The sequence below is a fragment of the Callorhinus ursinus genome, unplaced genomic scaffold (genome assembly GCF_003265705.2).
Source record: "Callorhinus ursinus isolate GAN/ISIS: 27379988/994484 unplaced genomic scaffold, GSC_fseal_2.0 scaffold12, whole genome shotgun sequence".
Lineage (NCBI taxonomy): Eukaryota > Metazoa > Chordata > Mammalia > Carnivora > Otariidae > Callorhinus > Callorhinus ursinus.
Genome location: NW_027397074.1, coordinates 120,885 through 145,109, shown reverse-complemented (window position 1 = coordinate 145,109; position 24,225 = coordinate 120,885). Strand labels below are relative to the sequence as shown.

Sequence of the window (24,225 nt, the reverse complement as noted above, 5' to 3'; positions counted from 1 at the left end):
GAAAAGCAAAGCCGGCGCCATCACAATTCTGGACTTCCAGCTCTATTACAAAACTGTAATCATCAGACAGTATGGTATTGGCACAACAAGAGACACATACATAGATTAATGGAACAAAATAGAGAGCCCAGAAATGGACCCTCAACTCTATGGTCAACTAATCTTTGACAAAGAAGGAAAGAATGTCCAATGGAAAAAACAGTCTCTTCAACAAATGGTGTTGGGAAAATTGGACAGCCACATGCAGAAGAATGAAACTGGACCATTTCCTTACACCACACACAATAATAGACTCAAAATGGTGGAAAGATCTAAATGTGAGACAGGAGTCCATCAACGTCCTAAAGGAGAACACAGGGAGCAACCTCTTCAACCTCAGCCATAGCAACTTCTTCCTAGAAACATCGCTAAAGGCAAGGGAAGCAAAGGCAAAAATGAACTATTGGGACTTCATCAGGATAAAAAGCTTTTGCACATCAAAAGAAAGAGTCAACTAACGCAAAAGACAACCGACAGAATGGGAGAAGATATTTGCAAATGACATATCAGATAAAGAGCTAATATCCAAAATCTATAAAGGACCTATTAAACTCAACACCCAAAGAACAAAGGATCAAACCAAGAAATGGGCAGAAGACATGAACAGACATTTTTCCAAAGAAGACATCCAAATGGCCAACAGACACATGAAAAGTGCTCAACATCGCTCGGCATCAGGGAGATCCAAATCAAAACCTCAATGAGACACCACCTCACACTCGTCAGAATGGTTAAAATTAACAAGTCAGGAAATGACAGATGTTGGTGGGGATGCGAAGAAAGGGGATCCCTCCTACACTGTTGGTGGGAATGCAAGGTGGTGTACCCACTCTGGAAAACAGTAGGGATATTCCTCAAAAAGTTGAAAATAGAGCTAGCATACAACCCAGCAATTGTACTACTGGGTATTTACCCCAAAGATACAAATGTAGGGATCCGAAGGTACGTGTACCCCGGTGTTTATAGCAGCAATGTCCACAATAGCCAAACTCTGGAAAGAGCCAAGATGTCCATCGACAGATGAATGGCTAAAGAAGATGTGGTATATATACACAATGGAATATTATGCAGCCATCAACAGGAATGAAATCTTGCCATGTGCAACAATGTGGATGGAACTGGAGGGTATTATGCTGGGTGAAATAAGTCAATCAGAGAAAGACATGTATCATATGACCTCACTGATATGAGGAATTCTTAATCTCAGGAAACAAACTGAAGGTTGCTGGAGTGGTGGGAGGCGGGAGGGATGGGGTGTCTGGGTGATAGACATTGGGGAGGGTATGTGCTATGGTGAGCATTGTGAATTGTGCAAGACTATTGAATCACAGACCTGTACCTCTGAAACAAATAATACATTATATTTTAAAAGAAAAAAAAAGAAGAAGATAGCAGGAAGGGAAAAATGAAGGGGTGGAATTGGAGGGGGAGATGAACCATGAGAGACTATGGACTCTGAGAAACAAACTGAGGGTTCTAGAGGGGAGGGGCGTGGTGGGATGGGTTAGCCTGGTGATGGATATTAAAGAGGGCACGTACTGAATGGAGCATTAATAAAAGAAAAGAAAAAAAAAGAAAAACTGGAAACTTCATAAATACATAGAACTTAACACACTCAACCATGGTCAAAAATGAATACAGTATCTTGAGGCAAAAAAAAAAAAAAAAGGAATGAAAAACAGCATACCAAAACTTATGGGATGCAGTGAAAATAGTGTTAAGAGGGCACTTTATAACAGTAAACAATTACATTAAAAAATAAGAAATACCTCAAGTCACTCAAACGCACAACCCGATCTTCTACTTAAGGAACTAAAAAGTAACAAACTTATCCAATTTAGCAGAAGGAAGAAAATAATAAAGATTAGAGAAGAAATAAATGAAATAGAGAAGAGGAAAATTGAAAAAAAATCAACAAGACATACAGTTTTTTTAAAGAAATCAACAAAATTGGCAAACTCAGCTAGAGTGAGAAAAAAAGAGGACCCACATAAACAAAATAAAAAATAAAAGAGGGGTGCCTGGATGGCTCAGTTGATGAAGTGTTCAACTCTTGGTTTTAGCTCAGGTTATGATCTCAGAGTCATGAGATGGAGCCCCATGTAGGGTTCCCTGTTGGGCATTGAATCTGCTTAAGATTCTCTTCTTCCTCTTCTCTTGTCCCCCCCCAATGTTCTCTTTCTCTCTAAAAAAGTTTAAAATAAAAGTAAAAATTAAATAAATAAAAGAGGAGATATTACACCTGATGCCACAGAAAGAAAAAGGATTTTAAGAGACCACAATGAATGGTTAAACACCAACAAATTGGATAATCTAAAGGAAATGGATAAATTACTAGAAAGATAGACCCTAACAAGACTGAATCATAAAGAAAAAAAATCCAAACAGACTTATAATTACTAAGGAGACCGAAGCAGTAATCAAAAATCGCCCAAAAAATAAAACCTCAGAGTCAGATGGCTTCTCTGGAGAATTCTACCAATATTCAAAGAAGAAAATATGAATACTCTTCAAACTCTTCCAAAAAATTGAGGAAGGATCACTTCCAAACTCAGTTTAGGAGGCCAGCATTACCCTGAAAACAAAGCCAGAGAAAGACACTACAAGAAAAGAAAACAAGAAGCAAGTATCTTTGATTAATATTGATATAAAAATTTTCAACAAAATACTAGCAAACTGAATTCAACAGGACATTAGAAGCATTCCACAGTGACCAAGTGGGATTTATTCCTGAAGTGTCAGGATGGTTCAACACAAGAAAACCAATCAATTCAATATATAACATTAACAGAATGAAGGAAAAAAAACCCCACATGATCATCTCAATTGATGAAGAAAAATCATACAAAAAATTCAACACACTTTCATGATAAAAACACTCATAAAACCAAGAATCGAAGGAAATTACCTCATATAATTAAGGCCATATATGAAAAGCCCACAACTAACAGTATACTTAATGGAGAAAAACTGAAAGCTTTTGCTCTGATATAAGGAATGAGAGAAGGATGCCCATTCTCATCTCTTCTATTCACCATAGTACTAGAAATTCTAGCCAGAGGAATTGGTCCAGAAAAAAAAGATGTCTAAATAGGAAAGAAAGAAATAAGATTATCTCTGTTTGCCAAGTGACATGATCTTATATGTAAAAACTAGAGAATAAACACAGACACACACAGAGACACATGCATACAAATGCTGTTAAAATAAACAAATTCAGCAAAGTAGCAGGATATAAAAATAACATCCCCAAATCAGTTGTGTTTCCATACATTAACAATAAACAATCCAGAAAGGAAATTAAGAAAACAATCCCAACTACAATAACATTAGAAAGAACAGAATACTTAGAAATAAACTGAACCAAGATGGAAAAAGACTTGTACATTTAAAACTACAAAGCATTGTTAAAAGAAATTAAAGAAGACACAAATAAATGGGAAGACGTCACATGTTTATGAATTGGAGGACTTCATATTGTTAAAATCTCCATATTACCCAAAGCAATCTACAGATTTAATGCAATCTCTATGAAAATCCCAATGACAACTTTGTAAAAATAGAAGAAAATCCCAAAATTCATATGGGATCTCAAAGCACCCCAAATAAATCTTGAAAAACAACAAAGTTGGAGGCCTCACACTTCTTGATTTCAAAACATTTCAAAGCTACAGTAATTAAAACAGAGTAGTGCTATGCAAAGACAGACATATAGACCAATAGAACAGAATAGAGAGGCTAGAAAGAAACCTGCATGCATTTGGTCATATGACCTTGGACTAGGTTGCCAAGACTACACAATGGGATTAGAACAGTCTTCAACAAATGATGTGTTCTATATGGATAGATGTTTCTGTGATTTGTCCCGCATACCAATCACCTGGACCTGCACGTACACAGGCAGGCTAAGAAATGTTTGTGAGACTCATGTTGTGTGAATAACCTTGGGAGCCCGGTTATTTAAAATATATTATTTGGCTTCCAGGTCAGAACTGGCTCTTCTATTTTGGATGCCAAGAACTACAAAGCTTGTCTTGCATCCCCTTCTGCTCCAGGCTGGGCTGGCCCCCCAGAATGGAATCTGGGAGGGGAGGCAGACACATATAGCCCAGGCTACTTGAAAATATTAAAAACATGATAACATAGAAATGCAGCTCACTCTAAACTGCACGTAGGCAAACAAATGTTAAACTTCAAACCCTGTCATTTGCCCTATAAATATGGCCCTTATGGGGATGGTCAGTTGGAAGTCTCATTTGAGGTGAGGACACTCTGCCCAGGCCTCTCAATCAGGAATCCGGCCTGGCTGTTTCCACAGGGTTTCCCCAGCTGATGAGGTTTAAGTACCTGATCTGATGTAACTTTGCCTTATTCTCATTTATTGCCTACTATTACCTTCATCCATGTGTAGATTCCTTTCTTCTTCTCTTTCTATTAGGTTTCTATAATAATAATAATAAAGACTTCTTTTCTTTTCAAAACCAAACATGACTGTTGTGAATCTTTTGTTCAGAACAAGATGCAAAAGAATGAAGTTGGAAATTTACCTTATAGTATACATGAAAATGAACTAAAAATGTATTAAAGACCTACAGGTAAGACATAAATCTGTAAAACTGTAAAAAATATGGGAATAACTTTGTGGCAATGGATTTGGCAATAATTTCTTAGCTATGACACCAAATGCAAAGGCAACAAAAGCAAAAATAAATAAATGGGATTACACCAAACTTACAAACTTCTGTCCATCAAAGGAAGTAATTAACAGAGTGAAAAGACAACCCACAAAATAGGAGAAAACATTTGCAAATCATATATATGATAAGGGGTTACTATCTATAATATACGAGGAACTCCTATGGCTCAATAGCAACAACAAAACCCTGATTTTAAAATGTGCAAAGCACTTGAACAGACATTCCCCCAAAGAAAAATATACAAATGGCCAACAAGCATATGAAAAGATGTCGACCATCACTAATTATTAGGCAAATGCAGCAAGGTATCAATAAAAAACCAGAAAATAACAAGTGTTGGTGAGGATGCAGAGAAATTGGAACCCTATGCACTGTTAATGGGAATGTAAAGTTTCTCAAAAAATTAAAAATAGAATCACCATATGACCCAACAATCCCATTTCTGGGTATTTATCCAAAAGAATCAAGACAACAATTGAAGACATTCTGCACATTCGTGTTCATTGTAGCATTATTCACAATAGCCAAAAGTGGAAGTAACCCAAATGTCCACTGAAGAATGAATGGATTAAAAAAAGGGGGTATATACATACAGTGAAATATTATTCAACTGCAAAAAAGAAGGAAATCCCAATATACTCTACAACATAAATGGGCCTTAAGGACAATGTGCTAAGTGAAATAAGTCAGTCACAAGAAGAAAAATAGTGTATGATTCCACTTACATGAAATGTCCCAAGTAGTCAAACTCATACAAACAGAAAGTAGAATGGTGGTTGCCAAGGGATGGAGGAAAGGGGACATGGGGAGCTGTTGTTCAATGGGTACAGAGTTTCAGTTTTGCAAAATGGAAGAGTTCTAGAGAGCAACAGCACAACAATGTGAACACAGTTAACAGTATGGAATGGTACACTTAAAAATGGTTAAGATGGTAAATTTTATTTTTTTTTAACCACAATTAAAATAATACAAAACACCCAGGCCTAAAGACCACAGAGCCTTCTTATAAAATTCCATAAAAGTTAACACTTTCCTACCTACCTACCTCCCACACCCATCTCTTTTTCCTCCCTATTTCCCATCCCTCTAGCTCCAACTAGAGTGGGTCAAATGTCACTGCCAGTAAGAGGGAAAGAAGTACTAAAAAGAGGGGAGAGGAGGGACACCCTTTCTCTAGCAGCAGGTGGTTCATTTGTAGTAAGCCCAGTCAGGGGAAGGAGGGATGGCTTGTGTTTGGGAGACCGAAGTGCTGATCAACATACAGTGTTTAGCATTCTAATTTCTAAGATAGGACTATAATTTGTAATTTAGAGTTAACTAGGAAGGAGAAGAGTCAATAGATATGCCCAGTTTTAACCTATTGGCAGAGAAAGAAATTTCCCACTGAGCCTGTTTAAAGATACAATAGGGAAACAAAAATAAAGATGTGTTCGATGTATAGCCAATGTGTTTTACCTGTCCAGTATACTGGTTTCAAATGCTAATGTATATCATGTTAATACAGAGAAAAAGTTGAGAAGGCTGTATACTAAATGATTAAGAGTAGGCATCTTTGGAGAGCATTTGAAAGATTTTTATTCTTCACTCACTCTACATCTGTAATATTTGAATTATTTGCAAGGAGTATGTATTCATATATAACTTATGTAAGTGATATGGGGTTTTTAAAGTCAGAATTTGGAATTAACATATTATGCAGGTTTATTTTATACAGGTAATGACTTTGCCTAAATACTGTCCACTTTGTTATAACCAGACAGAGAATTTCACGGGAAAGACTAACTTTCTTTGAAATTATTGGTATCCAGCATTAAAAACAAGGCCTGGTGTGAAAACTGTGTTTTCTAACTTTTTTTCCTTTTTCTGTAGCAAAAAGAGGAAGAAGGAAATAAAAAAGTAAAGGACAGAAGGAAGGAAGGGAGCATGAGGTAATTCTAATCTTCTTTTCCCTATAAATTCTTAAACAGAAAAGAAAACAAAAAAACAATACCAAAACCCTTACTAACTCTATCAGTTTCTGTTGATAGTGAATTTCACCAAGAGTGAACATTAGCATTTTAGTTTTGTCTGTATTATTTATCTCTTTTTAAAAGCCTCTTTATGGATAACACAATTTTATGGAGAAATTTTACATCAACATGGCGCTTTTAAGAATTACTAACAATGCCTTTATTTATTTATTTTTTTAACACAGAAAGGACATCAGCTTACTGCCACTTATAAAAAGACTAAGAGAACCTCCAATAGGTCAAAAAAGCAATCTGGAAAACTTTCTTTGAAAAAAAATAATGAAAAATGGTAAACATTGCTTTCCTGGATATTCTGCCATTATTTTGGCCCTTCCTCACATGTTATCACTAGAATCTTATAGGAGCTGCTTCCTGCCAACATAAGCATTGTGTGAAAACTTTACAAACATCACTGGGAAGAATAAACCAATGACCTCTGTATGACTTCTTAGCAACTTTGCAAGACAGAGGCCTAATTTGACATGTGGATTTGGTGGTTTGCCCAGCCTTAGCTAACATCAGGTCCACATGGAAGAGGGGTGTGCAGTGGCTCCAAAGCCCAGGGAACCAGCTCAGTCTCATGTGCCATGACTCACAGTGGCAGAAGAAAGCCTCCTTCCTGGCTGTCTTGACTCACTGTGGAGCAGAAGAGGACGCTCATTGGGGTTGTGGTCCTGTTACGTGAGAGACCGCGGTGAGCTAAACAACTTCACCAAGATGCAACCAAATCCCTCAAATTAGGAGAGAACAGGATGAGAAAGACCAAATTCACTGATGGTTTGAGTTGGCAAAATTCTATGAAGTTCTAACATTAGCTCTGGGCTCATAAATCATGTTTTCCTTTGTCTTCTCGACTTCTAGTAATTAAATTGCTACAACCGAGTCGTCTTTTCAGTAAATTCTACAGGAATTTCCATTCTCTTTAAGAGTGAATCAACATTTAAAGCCTATCCTGAATCAGACCCAATGTCCCAACTTGCTTCCAAGCCCATGTCTCTTCGGACAGTACATCTACTGCCCTTCCCAACAGCCATCCACTATTGCGTTCTTCTCCAGGACTGGCGTGTTGTTTTTTTAAATCGAAACCTCCAATCCCAGATTTTTAACACTTTTACTTATATGGTAGTATCATTTTATGGGAACTAAACTATACTGTATACTCATGATTTGTCAAATTCCTAAATTACTAGAAAGATTGTCCCTTTAGATAAACTCCTTAAACTGTTCTAGTTGCAAACTAATAAATAATAAAGGGAATATAAGGAAAACATTAGACAAAATGTGTTAATCCTTCTTTTCATCATATGACCAAACATAGCCTCTCTCAGAATCTAAAGCGATTTATCAGCTTAGATAATAAAGGAAGCTATAGTTTCATGTACCATTAATAGTCAAGGCTACCCTCAAGGCTGCTCACACATTGCTACCTCTGTTTCTTTTCCTAAAATGCTTGTCCTTCTCCAACTTCCACTTACTTTCTTACTGCTTTATATTACATCCTTAAGACCCAAGTTACAATTAATCTCATATATATATTAATATTTATTTATTTGAGAAAGAGAGAGAGACAGGGAGAGAGCATGAGTGGGGGGTTGGGGCAGAGGGAGCGAATCTTCAAGTAGACTTCCCGCCAGCAGGGAACTCATAACCCTGATGCTGAACTGGATCTCATAACCCTGAGATCATAACTTGAGTCAAAACCAAGAATCAGATAATCAACTGACTGAGCCACCCAGGGCCCCCCCAAGTTACAATTAATCTCTTTAAGTAAATATTGGCATAGGTGCCTCACTCTGCTAGGATTTCTATTCTGTATTCCCTTTTTATTATTATTTTTGAAGTATGATTAACATACAATGTTGTATTAGTTTCAGGTGTACAACATACTGGTTTGACAATTCTATACATTACTCAGGGCTCAGAGAGTCACCATATATGTTATTACAGTATTATTGACTATATTCCCTGTACTTTTCACCAACTTATTTATTTTGTAACTGGAAGTTTGTACCTCTTAATCTCCTTTATCTATTTCACCCATCCCCTCACTTACCTCCTTTCTGGCAACCACCAGTTTGTTCTCTGTATTTAAGAGTCTGTTTGTTTGTTTCTTTGTTCATTTGTTCTGTTTTTTAGATTCCACATACAAGTAAAATCATATGGTATTTGTCTTTTTCTGTCTAACTTATTTCACTTAGCATAATACCTTCTAGGTCCATCCATGTTGTCACAAATGGCAAGCTCTCATTAATTTTATGATATACAAGACATACAAATGGCCAACAGACACCTGACATGGGGCTCACATCACTAATCATTAGGAAAATGCAAATCAAAACCACAATGAGATATTACTTCACATCTGTCAGAATGGCTAGAATCAAAAAGCCAAGAGGTAACAACTGTTGAGGATGTGGATGCACTGTTGGTGGGAATGTATACTGGTGCACCTTCTGCGGAAAACAGTATGGAGATTCCTGAGAAAATTAAAACTAGAAATACCCTGTGATCTGGTAATTCCAATACTGGATAGTGCCACCCAAAAAAACAAACACTAATTTGAAAGGTATATTCTGTATTCTCTTAATCTTGCTCGCTCTGACTTAAATCTTTACCACTTCATTTTCCAAACATGGTTTTCTCTAGTCGCTCATGACTCTTTTCCTGGTACTTCTCTGATCTCTGAATTCACTGTGTCTAAGTTTCCTTTTGGTCTTTTCTGCTTTCACCTACTCCTTTACTGATGATATTCCCCAGGATTCTGCCCTGGGTTGTCCTCCCTTTTCAATCTGTACTCCTCTTGAGTGATACCATCCTGAAGTGTCTCTCCTGAACTATCTAGGTTTATTTTATTTTTTTTAAAGATTTATTTATTTGAGAAAGAAAGAGGGAGGGGGGAGAGGGAGGGAGAAAACCTTAAGCAGACTCCCTGCTGCGTGCAGAGCACCACACAGAGCTCCATCCCAGGACCCCAAGATCATGATCTGAGCCAAAATCAAGAGTCAGACACTCAACTGAGTGAGCCACCAGGCGCCCCTGAACTCTCTAGGTTTATAATCTAGATGCCTACTAGACACAAAATTCCAAATCAACCACACCTATTTCAAACATAAAATGTTCAAAAGGGAGTTTATAACACAGACCCTATCCAATCCAGCTTTCCACCTGAATTCTTGATGAAGTTAATGGTGAAATCCCCTCTTCCCTATTCTTATTTTCCCAAATAAATAGTCAAATCTTGTCCATTTTATTTCTTTAATAGCTTACATACATAATCATTGCTTCCTTTCCAATCCATATGAATGCATTTTACTGATTTCCTTATAAACATAACTACTGCAAGCCTGCATATCCCATAGAGACTAACTAGTGGCAGCATAGAGGACAGATTAAATGGGAGCACTGTATTGCATGAACATTGTAAAATGCTTATTCGTTGTATCATCATTCAGCAAATATTTCTAAAAACCTGATCTGGGACAGAAAAAAGGTGTAGCTAGCCAAATGGAAAGTCGGACGAGGCGTGGCAGATGAGTTGGGCATAGAGTGGTAGAATTTTCTGTATTAAGTTCTATATTTACATTTACATAGCTTTGGCAGAATGCTGTAAATATGTTTCATGTAATTTCGATAATTCTCTCATATTTAAAATAGCTATAGGTCTCTCCACTACCTCAAATCCATGGATGTTTTCTTTGGAGCAGGAATAGGTGAGTGAATTGCTATTTTTTTAAACTGAAGTGAAATTCACATAACATAAAATTAACATTTTAAGTAAACAATTCAGTGGTGTTTATTTAGTGCACTCCAAACATTGTGCAACCACCCTCTATAAAGTTCTAAAACATTTTTGTTACTCCAAAGGAAAAACTCTTATCCCTCAAGCACTTGTTCCCATTCTAGTCCCCCTTCCCTGATAAACATAAATGTACATTCTCTCTATGGATTTACCTATTCTGGATATTTCATATAAATGGCATCATACAATACATGATCTTTTGTGTTTTATTTTTTTCACTTAGCATAATGTTTTCAAGGTTCATTCACATTGTAGCATGTTTCAGTACTTCATTCCTTTTTATGGCTAAATATTCCATTGTATCTATTTACCAAATTTTGCTTACCCATTCATTTATTGATGGATGTTTTAGCTGTTTCCACCTCTTGGCTATAGTGAATAGTGCTGCTGTGAATATGTGTGTACATGTATTTATTTGACCGTTTTTTTTTTTATTTTGTGTATACACCTATAAGTAGAAATGTTGGGTCATACTATGTATAACTTTTGGAAGAACACCAAATATTTTTCACAAAAAATGCATCATTTTACATTCCCAGCAACCATGGACAAGGGTTCCAATTTTTCCACATCCTTGCTAATACTTTTTTTTTAAGTTTTTATTGTTATGTTAATCACCATACATTACATCATTAGTTTTTGATGTAGTGTTCCATGATTCATTGTTTGTGCATAACACCCAGTGCTCCACGCAGAATGTGCCCTCTTTAATACCCATCACCAGGCTAACCCATCCCCCCACCCCCCTCCCCTCTAGAACCCTGTTTGTTTTTCAGAGTCCATCGTCTCTCATGGTTCGTTTCCCCCTCTGACTTACTCCCCTTCATTCTTCCCCTCCTGCTATCTTCTTCTCCTTTTTTTTCTTAACATATATTGATTATTTGTTTCAGAGGTACAGATCTTGTACAATTCACAGTGCTCACCATAGCACATACCCTCCCCAATGTCTATCATCCAGCCACCCAATCCCTCCCACCCCCACCACTCCAGCAAACCTCAGTTTCTTTCCTGAGATTAAGAATTCCTCATTATCAGTGAGGTCATATGATACATGTCTTTCTCTGATTGACTTATTTCACTCAGCATAACACCCTCCAGTTCCATCCACGTCGTTGCAAATGGCAAGATCTCATTCCTTTTGATGGCTGCATAATATTCCATTGTGTATATATACCACTTCTTCTTTAGCCATTCATCTGTCGATGGACATCTTGACTCTTTCCACAGTTGGGCTATTGTGGATATTGCTGCTATAAACATTGCGGTGCACGTGCCCCTTCGGATCCCTACATTTGTATCTTTGGGGTAAATACCCAGTAGTGCAATTGCTGGATTGTATGGTAGCTCTATTTTCAACTGTTTGAGGAACCTCCATACTGTTTTCCAGAGTGGTTGCACCAGCTTGCATTCCCACCAACAGTGTAGGAGGGTTCCCCTTTCTCCGCATCCCCACCAATATCTGTCGTTTCCTGACTTGTTAATTTTACTTTGCTAATACTTTTATTTTCCCTTTTTATTGGGGGGACTGTTTTTGTTTTGTTTTGTTTGCCATTCTAGTGGGTGTGAAGTAGTACTTCACTGGGGTTTTGATGTTCATTTCCCTAATAATTAATGATGGATATTGAGTATCTTTTCATGTCTCATTGGCCAATCGTGTATCTTCTTTGAATAAATGTCTATTCAAGTCCTTTGCCTATTTTTTTATTTGTCTTTTGTTGCTGAGTCATGGAGTTCTTTATATAATCTGGATACTAGACTCTTATCAGATACATTATTCGCAAATATTTTCTACAATTCTGAAGGTTATTTTTTCACTTTCTTTTTTTTTTAAGATTTTATTTATTTATTTGACAGAGAGACAGACAGAAGAGCACAAGCAGAGGGAATGTCACGGGGAGAGGGAGAAGCAGGCTCTGCACTGAGCAGGGAGCTTGATGTGGGACTCGATCCCAGGACGCTGGGATCATGACCTGAGCCGAAGGCAGACGCTTAACCATCTGAGCCACCCAGGTACCCTCACTTTCTTGATATTGTTCTCTGACGCACAAAACTTTTTAATTTTGATGAAGTTCATTTTATTTATTTTTGTTGTTTTTCAAACTTTTGTTGTCAAATCTAAGAATCCACTGTTAAGTCCAAGGACGTAAAGATTTACCCCTATGTTTTCTTCTTAGAGTTTTATGGTTTTACCTCTTATATTTAGGTTATTGGCTCTTTTTGAGATAATTTTATATATATATGTATATGTACATATATATACACACACAAAAATATATGTATCAGTGAGTCAGGGGTCCAATTCTATTCTTTTGCATATATATGCCCAGTTGTCCCAGAATGATTTGTTGAATACACTATTCTTTACCCTATTGAATGGTGTTGGCGTCTTTGTTGAAAATCACTGTGCTACAGATGTTTGGGCTTATTTCTGGACTCTCAATTCTATTCCATTGATCTATATGTCTCTATTCCAGTATCATACTTTCTTTATTATTATAGCCTTGTTGTAAGTTTTAAAACCAAAAAGTATGAATTCCCCAAATTCATTCTTCTTTTTCAAGACTGATCTATTTGGACCCCCTTGCAATTCTATATGAATTGGAAGATCAGCTTTTCCCTTCCAAAAAAATGCTATTGACATTTTGGTAGAGATTGTACTGAATCTGTAGATGACTTTGAGAAGTACTGCCATCTTAATAATACTGTTTTCAATCTATGGACCTGAGATGTCATTCCATTTATTTAGTTCTTAAATTTCTTTCAGAAATGTCTTATAGATTCCAGTATAGAAGCCTTTCACCTCATTGGTTAAATTCATTCCTACTTTTTTTATGCTCATGTAAATGGAATTGTTTTCTTAATTCCATTTTCTTATTGTTTATGCTAGTGCATAGAAACACCTGATCAGAAACACACCTGATTTTTTGAGTTGATGTTGTACCTGCAACTTTGTTGAAATCATTTATTAGCTCTAGTAGGATTTTTAAAAAATTCTTTGGATTTTCTATATATAGGGTTATACTGCCTGTGAATACCTATAGTTTTACTTCTTCCTTTCCAATTTGGATACCTTTTATTTCTGCTCTGTTCTTTTTCTACCCAGGGACCAGGGTCCCATACTGGGAATAGAGGCTCCCATCTTCAAGATCACTACAGAACCAGGAGGGGCCTGGTCAAGGGCAAGTAAAAACACCCGAAACTATTTTACAATTACAAAGTTGCCTTTTCCTGAATTCAACAGGTGCTTGTGTTGTAAACTTCTGTCTGTTTTCCAGACTTCTGAGAGAGTTGATTCCGACAGTTTTTGCCTAATTTTTTAATGTTTCTGTGGACGAGTAGGTTATTGGAGCTGCCTACTCCACCATTTTCACCTTTGTAATTCCAAATATTTTTCTTGTGGGGCACATCACTATTTTAGGCTATGGGACACCAAAATAATATTATTCACACCTGTCAACATACTCAATCCATTTTGAGCTATAACTGACTATTTGGTATCAGACCAACTTCCTACCAAGAATAACCACAATGCTGGATTAAGTATGAAAAGAAAACAGTTGCATCAATGAGTAACCAGGAGAGACAGCATAGGTATCTCATCTTAGATAGTGTAGTAGAGATTTTTGGCACCAGCAGACATACTCCAAAACTTAGCAAAGACTGCAATAATTTCAAATGTAATCCCAAAAAAGCAAAAAGTAATAAAAGACAAAGTAAAGGAAAAATATGTGGATAAATCTAAATTCCTCTATATGAAATAAAATAATATTTTGTTGGGTTCTTAAATTTAATAGATTTTAAAATACATGACAAAAATTGCCCAAAAATCAGGAGTTGGGTAAATGAAATTAATATTCTAAAGTCCTTGAATTTTCCAGAAATTAGAAAAAGTATTAATTTGTAGTACATTCTAGTAAAATAAATATTTTATAATGATCAAGGAAGCCACAGAGTAAGAAAAATACACACAATACATATATCTGACATAGGAATCATATCTAAAATATAGAAAAACCTCCTTGAAATGACACAGGTGGTCTATTTTTTATTTATTTTATTTATTTATTTAAAGATTTTATTTATTTATTTGAGAGAGAGAGAATGAGAGATAGAGAGCACGAGAGGGAAAGAGGGTCAGAGGGAGAAGCAGACTCCCTGCTGAGCAGGGAGCCCAATGTGGGACTCGATCCCAGGACTCCAGGATCATGACCTGAGCCGAAGGCAGTCGCTTAACCAACTGAGCCACCCAGGCGCCCCAGGTGGTCTATTTTTTATTATTTTAAAATAATGTATTATACGTTTCACGGGTATGTCTGTGATTCATCAGTCTTACACAATACACAGTGCTCACCACAACACATACTAATTTTAAATTGAGCAAAAGACTTGAACAAGTGGCATATAGACATATGAAAAAGTGCTGAACTCTTTTTGTCATACAGGAAATGCAAATTAAATCTACAATGTGATGCCCCCATGTACGCATCAGAATGTTTAACATCACAAAAAGACTTCCATGCTGTTTTCCATAGTGGCTGTCCCATTTTACATCCCCACAGTGTACACAAATCCTAATTTCTCCACATCCCATCAGCACTTGTTATCTTTTGTTAATATCCATCCTAACTGGTATGGGGTGTGTATCTCATAGTGATTTTGATTTGCATTTCTCTGATTAGTGATGTGAAGCACATTTTCATATATCTGTTGGCCATTTGTATGTCTTCTATCAAGAAATGTCTATTCAAGTCCTTTGCCTCTTTTTTAATTGGGCTATTTTTTTTTAATTAAAGAGTTGTAGGAGTTTTGCAGGGAGGGGGACTATATAAGGAGTTCCGTATATGTATTTTGCGGGGAGGGGAGCTAATACCTTATAAGATATGTGGTTTGCAAATATTTTCTTCCATTTTTAGGCTGCTTTTCCATTGTGCTTTTTCCCTTTGTTGTGAAAAAGCTTTCGTTTTGTTTTGTTTTTGATGTCCAGTCCATATAACTATGAAATCATTGCTAAGACTAACATCATGAAGTTCTTCCCCTGTTTTCCTCTAGAAGTTTTACAGTTTCAGGTCTTATATTTAAAGTTTTAAACCATTTTGAGTTGGTTTTTGTGTTTGTTGTGAAATGGGAGTTTATTTTCATACCTCTACATGTGGATATCTAGTTTTTCCAACCCCATTTGTTGGAGACATTATGCTTTTCCCATTGTGTGTTCTTGACACCACTGTTTAAGATTAGTTGCCTATATATGTGTGGGTTTATTTCCAGGCTCTCTAGTATGTTCTATTAGTTTATGAGTCTTTTTATGCCAATATCATATTAACTATGGCTGCTTTGTAATATATTTTGAAATCAGGAAGTGTGATGCCTCCAGCTTTGTTCTTCTTTCTCAAGGTTGCTTTGGCTATTCTGGGTCTTTTGTTGTTCTACATAAATTTTAGGATTATTTTTTCTATTTCTGTATAAAATGCCATTGGAATTTTGAGGAGACTAGCACTGAATATGTAGATTGCTTTGGTAGTATGTCATTTTAATAATATTAAGCCTTTCAGTCCATGAACGTAAAGTATCTTTTCACTTTTTTATGTATTTTTTTAAAGATTTTATTTATTTATTTGAGAGAGAGAGAGAGAGAGAGAGTGTGTGCATGTTTGAGAGAGCACAAGTGGTAGAAAGGGAGAAGGAGGCTGCCCATTGAGCAGGGAGCCCGATGCAGGGCTCCATCCCAGGACCCTGGGATCATGACCTGAGCCAAAGGCAGATGCTTAACCAACTGAGCCATCCAGGTGCCCCTGTGTTTTCTTTAATTGGTTTCATTAGTGTATTATAATTTTCAGTGTACAAATCTTTCATCTCCTAAATATTTTGTTGCTTTTGATGCTAATGTAACAGAACATTTACCTAATTTCCTTTTTGGATAATTCATTGCTAGTGTATGGAAACGCAACTGATTTTTTTTTAAAGATTTATTTATTTACTTGAGAGAGAGAGAGGGCGCACAAGCAGGGGGAGTGGCAGAGGAAGAGGGAGAAGCAGGCTCCCTGCTGAGCAGGGAGCCCAATGCAGGGCTCAATCCCAGGACCCCAGGATCATGACCTAAGATGAAGGCAGATGCTTAACGTACTGTGCCACCCAGGTGCCCCAGCAACTGACTTTTGTATGGTGATTTTTATATCCTGCAACTATCCTAGATGCGTTTATTCATTCTAACAGATATGTGTGTGTGCACGCACACGTGTGTGTAATCATTAGGGTTTTATATATATGATCATATAATCTGCAAACATAGACAATTTACTTCTTTTCCAACTTGGATGCATTTTATTTCTTTTTCATGTCTAACTGCTCTGGTTAGGACTTCCAGTAGTATGTTGAATAGAAGTAGTGAGAAAGGGTACCTTTGTCTTGTTCCTGATCTTAGAGGAAAAGTCTTTAGTTTCTCACTATTAAGCAGAGGTTAGCTGTAGGCTTGTCATATATGGCCTTCATTATGTTGCAGTGTATTCTTTCTATACTTGAGATTTTTAACATGAAGGGATATTGAATTTTGTCAAATACATTTTCTGCATCTATTGAGATGATCATATGATTTTTATCCTTCATTCTGTTAATATGTTTATTGATTTGCATTCTGGCATCCCAGGAATAAATTTTATTTGATCACAGTATACGATCCTTTTAATATGCCATTGAATTCTGTTTGCTAGAATTTTTGTCCCAAATTTTTGCATCTAGAATTTTTTTTAGATTTTTGCATCTGTGTTCATCAGATATGGACCTGCAGTTTTGTTTTCTTGCAGTGCCTTTTTCTGGTTTTGGTATCAGTGTAATGCAGGTCTCGTACCATGAGTTTGGAAGTGTTGCTTCTCTTTAATTTTTTGGAAGAATTTGAGAAGGAATAGTATTAATCCTTTTATGTGTTTGATAGAATTCACCAGTGATGCCATCTGGTCCTAGGCTTTTCTTTGTTGGGAGGTTTTTGATTACTGATTTAATTTCCTTACTTGTCTGTTCATATTTTCTGTTTCTTCTACCATATGATCCAATAATTCCATTCCTGAGTATATATCCAAACTGAAATCAGGATCTCAAAGAGATATCTGCACTGCCATGTTTATTGCAGCATGATTCACAAGAGTCATGATTCAGAAACAATCCAAATTACCATCAACAGATGAATGAGTAAAGACAATGTGGCAGATGCATACAATACAATGTTATTCAGCCTTAAAAAAGGAAGGAAATTCTACCATTTGTGACATCATGCATAGACTAGAAAACATTATGCATTTTTCAAGCATTTAAAAATAATGCATTATCTATACCTCTACATTTTTATCAAAATTCATTTTTCATTTTAAATGTCCTTTTATCTAAGTAACAATTGCTTTGAAGCAAAAGCTAAACTGTTAATCCATGCATTTCTGGCCTTACAAATTTAACTGGGTAACAAATGATTGCATTATCTAGTTCTAATTGCTTAAAAGTCATGTGATAGGCCAGTTGCACAACCAGAGACATGTTCTTACTCTGACATTGTTTCACTTAGTTCAATCATCACTTTTTTTTACAGCATCTGTCTTGCCCAGACAATTCTTAGGGATTTCTGGAATACAAAATCCAGGGCAAGAGGGGCTGCAGACAGAAAGGAGTTGAAGGTGACCCATAGTCACTGCAGCATCTCTTACCTGCTGTGGTCCCCTCACGATGATTATCCTCAGGGCAGACACTGAAGACCAGCCCAGTTTGGGGCTTTCATGAGGTTTCGTGTGAGGAACAGGAGACATCGTATCACCATGGAAAACATTATGCCTGGAAATAAGTCAGTCACAGAACAAATCCTGCATGATTCCTCTTATATGAAAAATCTATTTTAGCCCATAGTTAACAACAGGGTGCTGTGCACTTAAAAACTTGTTAAGAAGGTAGATCTCGTGCTATGTGCTCTTACCAACAAGTACAACAACAAAAGCAAGGGGATACAAGAAATATTTTAGTGGTGATGGGTATGTTTATTATCTTCTTTGTGGTGACGGTATATGCATATGTCTAAACTCCTTAAGATTTATATGTTAAATATATGAGACTTTTTGTATATTTGATTTGTCTCAACAAAATTGAAAACAAAGAAAAAAAGAGGATGAGCACAAAACAAAACTGAGAATATGCATTGGCAAAGATGTAGAGCAACTGGAATTTTCATTCATTGCTAGTGAGTTGTAAATTGGTAAACCAAAACACTATGTGGCAGGGTCTACTAACAGTGAATATATGCATATCCTGTGGCACAGTAATACTACTTCTAGGAAAATCAAATGTGTAACTATGTGCATCAACAGAGATCTACAAGAATATTCATAGTACTATCACTTGTGGCCACCCCAAACTTCAAACAACTTAACGTCAAGCAATATTAGAATAAATAGAGAAACTTTGGAAGTATATACAACAATGAAAACAAACTACTAAATTCTTTAATATGAATCAATATTACAAACATATTATTGAGCAAAAAGAGCCACACAAGAGTACATATTACCTGTGTCCATTTACAAAGGTTCAGGCAGGCAAAACTAATTTTGGTGGTAAAATTCAGAATAGTAGCTATTTGTGTGTAGCAATGCAATGACTAAGATAAGTATGAGGAGAGATTCTATATTCCTGATAAATTTTCAAAATCTTCGTCTAGGAAATGCTTACACAAGTTCATTCATTTTCCTACCACGACATACACTCATGATTACTGCACTTCTTTGCACACGTTATCCCTCAAAAATTTTTTCACACTGATCAATCCAGAAATTTTTTTAAGTTATATTTTTTCTATTTTAGCAAGGGTGTAGGGAGTTGCTCATATATTAGAGGTAGGAATGTAAGTTGTAACAGCTACTTAAAGGAGCAAATGAAAGAATCTACTATGAAGATTTAGAATCTACTATGAAGAATCTACTATGAAGATTCTCTATCCAGCACGTTCACTTGCTAGTATTTCTACCCTGGAGAACACTTGGATATAGGTACCAAAAGGAGCATGCACTTAATTTTGAATGTGGCAATGCTTCTAATAGAAAAACAAAAAAGAAATGAAGTACATATCCAAGGGTAAGGAAATCATAAACTGTATCTATTGGTTCCGAGGACTACTATGCAGGATTTTAAAAGAATGAGGTAGATCTATATAGAATTAAGGAAAAATCTCAAGGATATAATGTTGATTTGAAAAAAGGTCTACACTTATGTAAATGCATAGGAACTAGGAGTCATCATATAGGGAATGGGTTTGTAATTAGTGCCTGAAAAGGATTTTAGCCTATTTCCAACGTTTACATTTATTATTATGTGTAACTTAATAGCACTTACAAGTCTTCTTTGAAAAGACTATCTAACCAGAAAGTAATAGTGGTTCCCTTCAGCGGAATAATTTTCACTATATGACCTTCAACACCTTTAAATATTTGAACGATATAACTATAGCACCTATTGGTAAAAAGTTCAGTTAAAACTTAAAGGTAATTTGAATTAAAACATAATTAAAAAGCGCCCCACTTCGTGGGAAAACATACAAATATAATCAAATGTGACTACTATTAAGATCGGACTGTTAATTATGCGACAGGATCACAGAGAAAGGGGTCTCCTAAATAAGTCTGGGGACGTGAAGGGAATTCAAAGTGGAGGTGACGCTTGAACAGAGAAACGGAAGGTCCTATTTTTTCATTCCTGGAGAGCTCAGTGCGAGGTGCCTGGGGCCCTGAAATCCAGGCCAAGACTATTTTCCACGAACCGGAACCTAAATTCCCACCAAGAGACTGCAGGGAAGGGAAAGAAGCAGAATCCCCAACAACGGGTAAGCGGCTGCTTAACAAAACGGTGTGGGACAACGCTCACTCAAGTCCAACCGGCTCGGGGCTTTCAGAACGAATTTCCGATTACCACCCTCCCCTCCGGCCAAACCAGCCCGCCCTCTCCCGCCTTCCCGTGTCGCTTACTGGGCAGCAAATGATCGACAGACCCATCCACCAATCGTCGGCTCTGTTAGGGGTCCTGCAGGCCCCAGCCTAGTCTTTGGTCCCTCGGGCGAGATGAGCCTCGGTGCGTCGACGTCAGCGTGTTGACGTCACGGGCCGGGTACTCGAGGAGGACAGCGGGTGGCTGGCTGACTGCGGGTGGTGGGCTGCGCGTCGGCTGCGGGGCTTGGTCCCGGGTCCCGCCCCGCCAAGCCCCGCCCCTCCGCCCGCTAGGACTCCCGCGGGCGCAACCACGGAACTGCTGTCCCCGGGCCAGCCTGGGGCGGCCGGCCCGAAACCACCCGATAAGGTAGGCTGGGTTTCTCGTCACCCTATTTGACAGATTGGAAAACTGAGTCACCCGGGAACAGATGACTTGCCCGGGGCTCACGGGAGACCCGTGAACGCAGGCCAGAGCCCGAGCGTCGGGGTGTTTGCCGAGTGCTGCGCGGTCCTCGGGGAGGAGGAGGGGCTAGGCAGGCTGTGTTTATAAAGGATGCAAAAGTGAAGCTGTAGAATGCTGAGTCCCACCTCGTTCCAGTGCTTGGGCTGGGATGCTGGGACTGGATGCAGGTAGTGAGGTCTGCATTCCTTCGCCCTGCGGACCCCGAGGAGTTCTCCGTGGGGTCCCGCCCAGTGCTGGCGCCATGGGCCCTCCAGAGTTACCACAATGGTGACTAGGGTGATGTGTGGGTTATACAGACGAGGTCGATCATTGGCCTCTTTTATTCATTAAGAAAATCTGTGTTCAAAACAAAACAAAATTTAAAAATCAAAGTACAAGTTATGAGTGTTGTGGCCCTAGTTTCATTTCACTGCCTTGCCCACTCATGGTATCCAGCCATATTTTGAAATCTCCGTAGCATGCTTATTTTTGCTTAGGATTTTCTAGAAAGAGACTTTTTTTTCTCTTTTGTTCAAATATGGGTTAACATTGTGGAACTTTTCTGACCCTTCCGTTAATGTGCCAGTTATTCACCGTGTCATTTGTCTTCTGTTTCACAGATGGAATCACTGAATTCATCACTTGACTCAGTAATAGTTGGATAAGTTTAGCAAGGTAACGAAGTAACAGGTCTTATCTCTCAAATATACTGGAATTAGTTCAGATTGTTTACCTCAGAATCTTTGTTGAAAAGGGTTCTGAAAGATAATTCCCATCTATATACCATCTACCCATCCACCCTCTTTCTAAAAGCAGGATCTCCAAAAATAAAACTTTTACTATGCTTGCTTTATTTATAGACTCATGCCCATAAAGTGAAAATGTGCAGTGTACGATATATGCATACATATATATTTTCATAAAAAAATTCATTCTCTTTAAATCTTGCTATCTAAAACATTGAACTTTTAAGTCTGCATGATTGCATAAAACTGCATTGAAGAAGTGAAATTGAAGTCACTTTGGGGGACTTTTTCTTACTTATGTTCACATGATGGCAATTTTAATCATTTCAATTTATTCTTTGAACAAGTTTACCAGATGAATACCTCATATATGCCACATATTGGTTTAAGGTGTTGGAGATTGATTGTTGATTACTTAGGGTTCCTGCCCTCAAAGACCTTCCATTTTGGTGGAGACACAATAAACATGTAAACAAAATGACTATTTTAGATAATATTAATGATAGAAAAATAGTTCAGGATAAGGGGATAGAGTGTGACTGGGATGTGGGGGAGAAGAGGGAATTTAGATATGGTGATCAGAGAAGGCTTTGAGGAAGTCACGGTTTCATGAGACCTGAATGTTTAGAATGAGTCAGCCATGGGAAGATCTGGTGGAAGTTTCCAGGCAGACACTGCAGTGCAAAGGAGCTAAAGGAAAAATGGGCTTAGCATGTTCCAGGGGTAGAAGAGAAGCCATTTGGAATGGCGTGAACCTCGGAGAGAGTGAGGTTGGGGGAGATGACACTTGAGAGGTGGGCATGAGCTGCATCATCGGAACCCGGTGCAGACAGGCAAAAGGCCTAGGATTTGTGTATTGCCAAATCCTTCTTTATTTAATGATGCTCATAGACTCTAGCCAGCTCTCTGTTTTATTTTAGTTATGAAATCATTACAGCAATTCATTATATATATTTTTTCACCAGTAGTCTTCTCTCTTAATGAAAATATGTCTTCCCTCGAGCACTGTGTCCCATGCTGTTTTTTTCCTGTTCATTATTATGTGCAGGACTCTCAGCCTCTGCTTATCTTCAGCTCCCTGCTTTTATCCTTCCTTCCTATGAGTCCTCCAGGATTGTCTTTATGTGTTCGCCCTTTGGAAAGGACTGGCAGTCAATCCCTGCTCTTGTCCAAGCTGAGTTCTAGGAAACTGCATTGTCAAGTGGATTACCATTTTCCATCAGAACTTTTAACTGATCAGAGACTTAATGTCTGCCTTTATTTAGTGCCCACACTGTGCCAGGTGCATTACATACATTCTTTCCTTCCAACATATTGCAAAGGTAAATATTACTCCTTCTTGAGCAGAAAGGAAGCTTGTACTTCAGCCATCCAGCTAGTACTGAGTGAGCATAGATTTGAACACTCCAATTAGCCTGAAACCAAAGCCTAATCCATGTTACTCTACCTCACTGCTTCCCTGAATACATAGCAGCAGCTACAAATCTCTATTATTTGAAATTATATTTGTTGAAATGGCATTTTAGAGATCATGATTCAGGCCTCTCATTTTATAAAGGTGTTATTTATTTATTTATTTGAGAGGGAGGTAGAGAGAGAGAGAGAGTAGGGGGAGGGACAGAAGGAGAAGCAGACTTCCCACTGAGCAGGGAGCCTGATGTGGGGCCTGATTGCAGGACCCCGAGAATCACCACCCCAGCCTAAGGCAGATGCATAACGGAATGAGCCACCCACACGCCCCCAGTCCTCTCATTTTATTTTTTATTTTTTTAAATTTTTATTGTTATGTTAATCACCATACATTACATCATTAGTTTTTTTTTTAATTTTTTATTGTTATGTTAATCACCATATATTAGATCATTAGTTTTTGGTGCAGTGTTCCATGATTCATTGTTTGTTCATAACACCCAGTGCTCCATGCAGAACGTGCCCTCCTCAATACCCATCACCAGGCTAACCCATGCCCCTACCCCCTCCCCTCTAGAACCCTCAGTTTGTTTTTCAGAGTCCATCATCTCTCATGGTTCGTCTCCCCCTCTGACATACTCCCCTTTTCTTCCTCTCCTGTTATCTTCTTTTTCTTTTTTCTTAAAATATGTTGCGTTATTTGTTTCAGAAGTACAGATCTGTGATTCAACAGTCTTGCACAATTCACAGCGCTCACCGTAGCACATACCCTCCCCAATGTCTATCACCCAGCCACCCCATCCTTCCCACCCCCAACCACTCTAGTAGCACTCAGTTGTTTCCTGAGATTAAGAATTCCTCATATCAGTGAGGTCATGTGATACATGTCTTTCTCTGATTGACTTATTTCACTCAGCATAACACCCTCCAGTTCCATCCACATCGTTGCAAATGGCAAGATCTCATTCCTTTTGATGGCTGCATAATATTCCATTGTGTATATATACCACATCTTCTTTATCTATTCATCTGTCGATGGGCATCTTGGCTCTTTCCACAGTTTGGCTATTGTGGACATTGCTGCTATAAACATTGGGGTACACGTACCCCTTCGGGTCCCTACATTTGTATCTTTG

General features: G+C 37.8%; 1 protein-coding gene and 1 long non-coding RNA gene across 7 annotated transcripts in view; one reads left to right on the top strand and one right to left on the bottom strand.

Annotated features, from left to right (window-relative positions):
• LOC141373828 (uncharacterized) overlaps positions 1 to 20,637 on the bottom strand; it is a 110,698-nt gene extending 90,061 nt beyond the window's left edge. The window contains exons 1-2 of one of the 2 annotated variants that reach the window (XR_012380162.1): positions 20,531 to 20,637; positions 18,230 to 18,353 (exon numbers count right to left, since the gene is read on the bottom strand). This is a non-coding gene — a long non-coding RNA (uncharacterized lncRNA). Of the gene's footprint in view, positions 1 to 18,229; positions 18,354 to 20,429; positions 20,485 to 20,530 lie in introns of those variants that run through there. The other variant, XR_012380161.1, reaches the window with a different exon arrangement.
• A 69-nt stretch (positions 20,638 to 20,706) lies between these two features.
• STARD3NL (STARD3 N-terminal like) overlaps positions 20,707 to 24,225 on the top strand; it is a 66,015-nt gene continuing 62,496 nt past the window's right edge. For 2 of the 5 annotated variants that reach the window (XR_012380160.1, XM_025872706.2), the window contains exon 1: positions 20,710 to 20,858. The gene's annotated coding sequence lies outside the window, so the exon portion shown is untranslated. Of the gene's footprint in view, positions 20,859 to 21,553; positions 21,609 to 24,225 lie in introns of all 5 variants that reach the window. The other 3 variants (XR_012380159.1, XR_012380158.1, XM_025872708.2) reach the window with 3 other exon arrangements.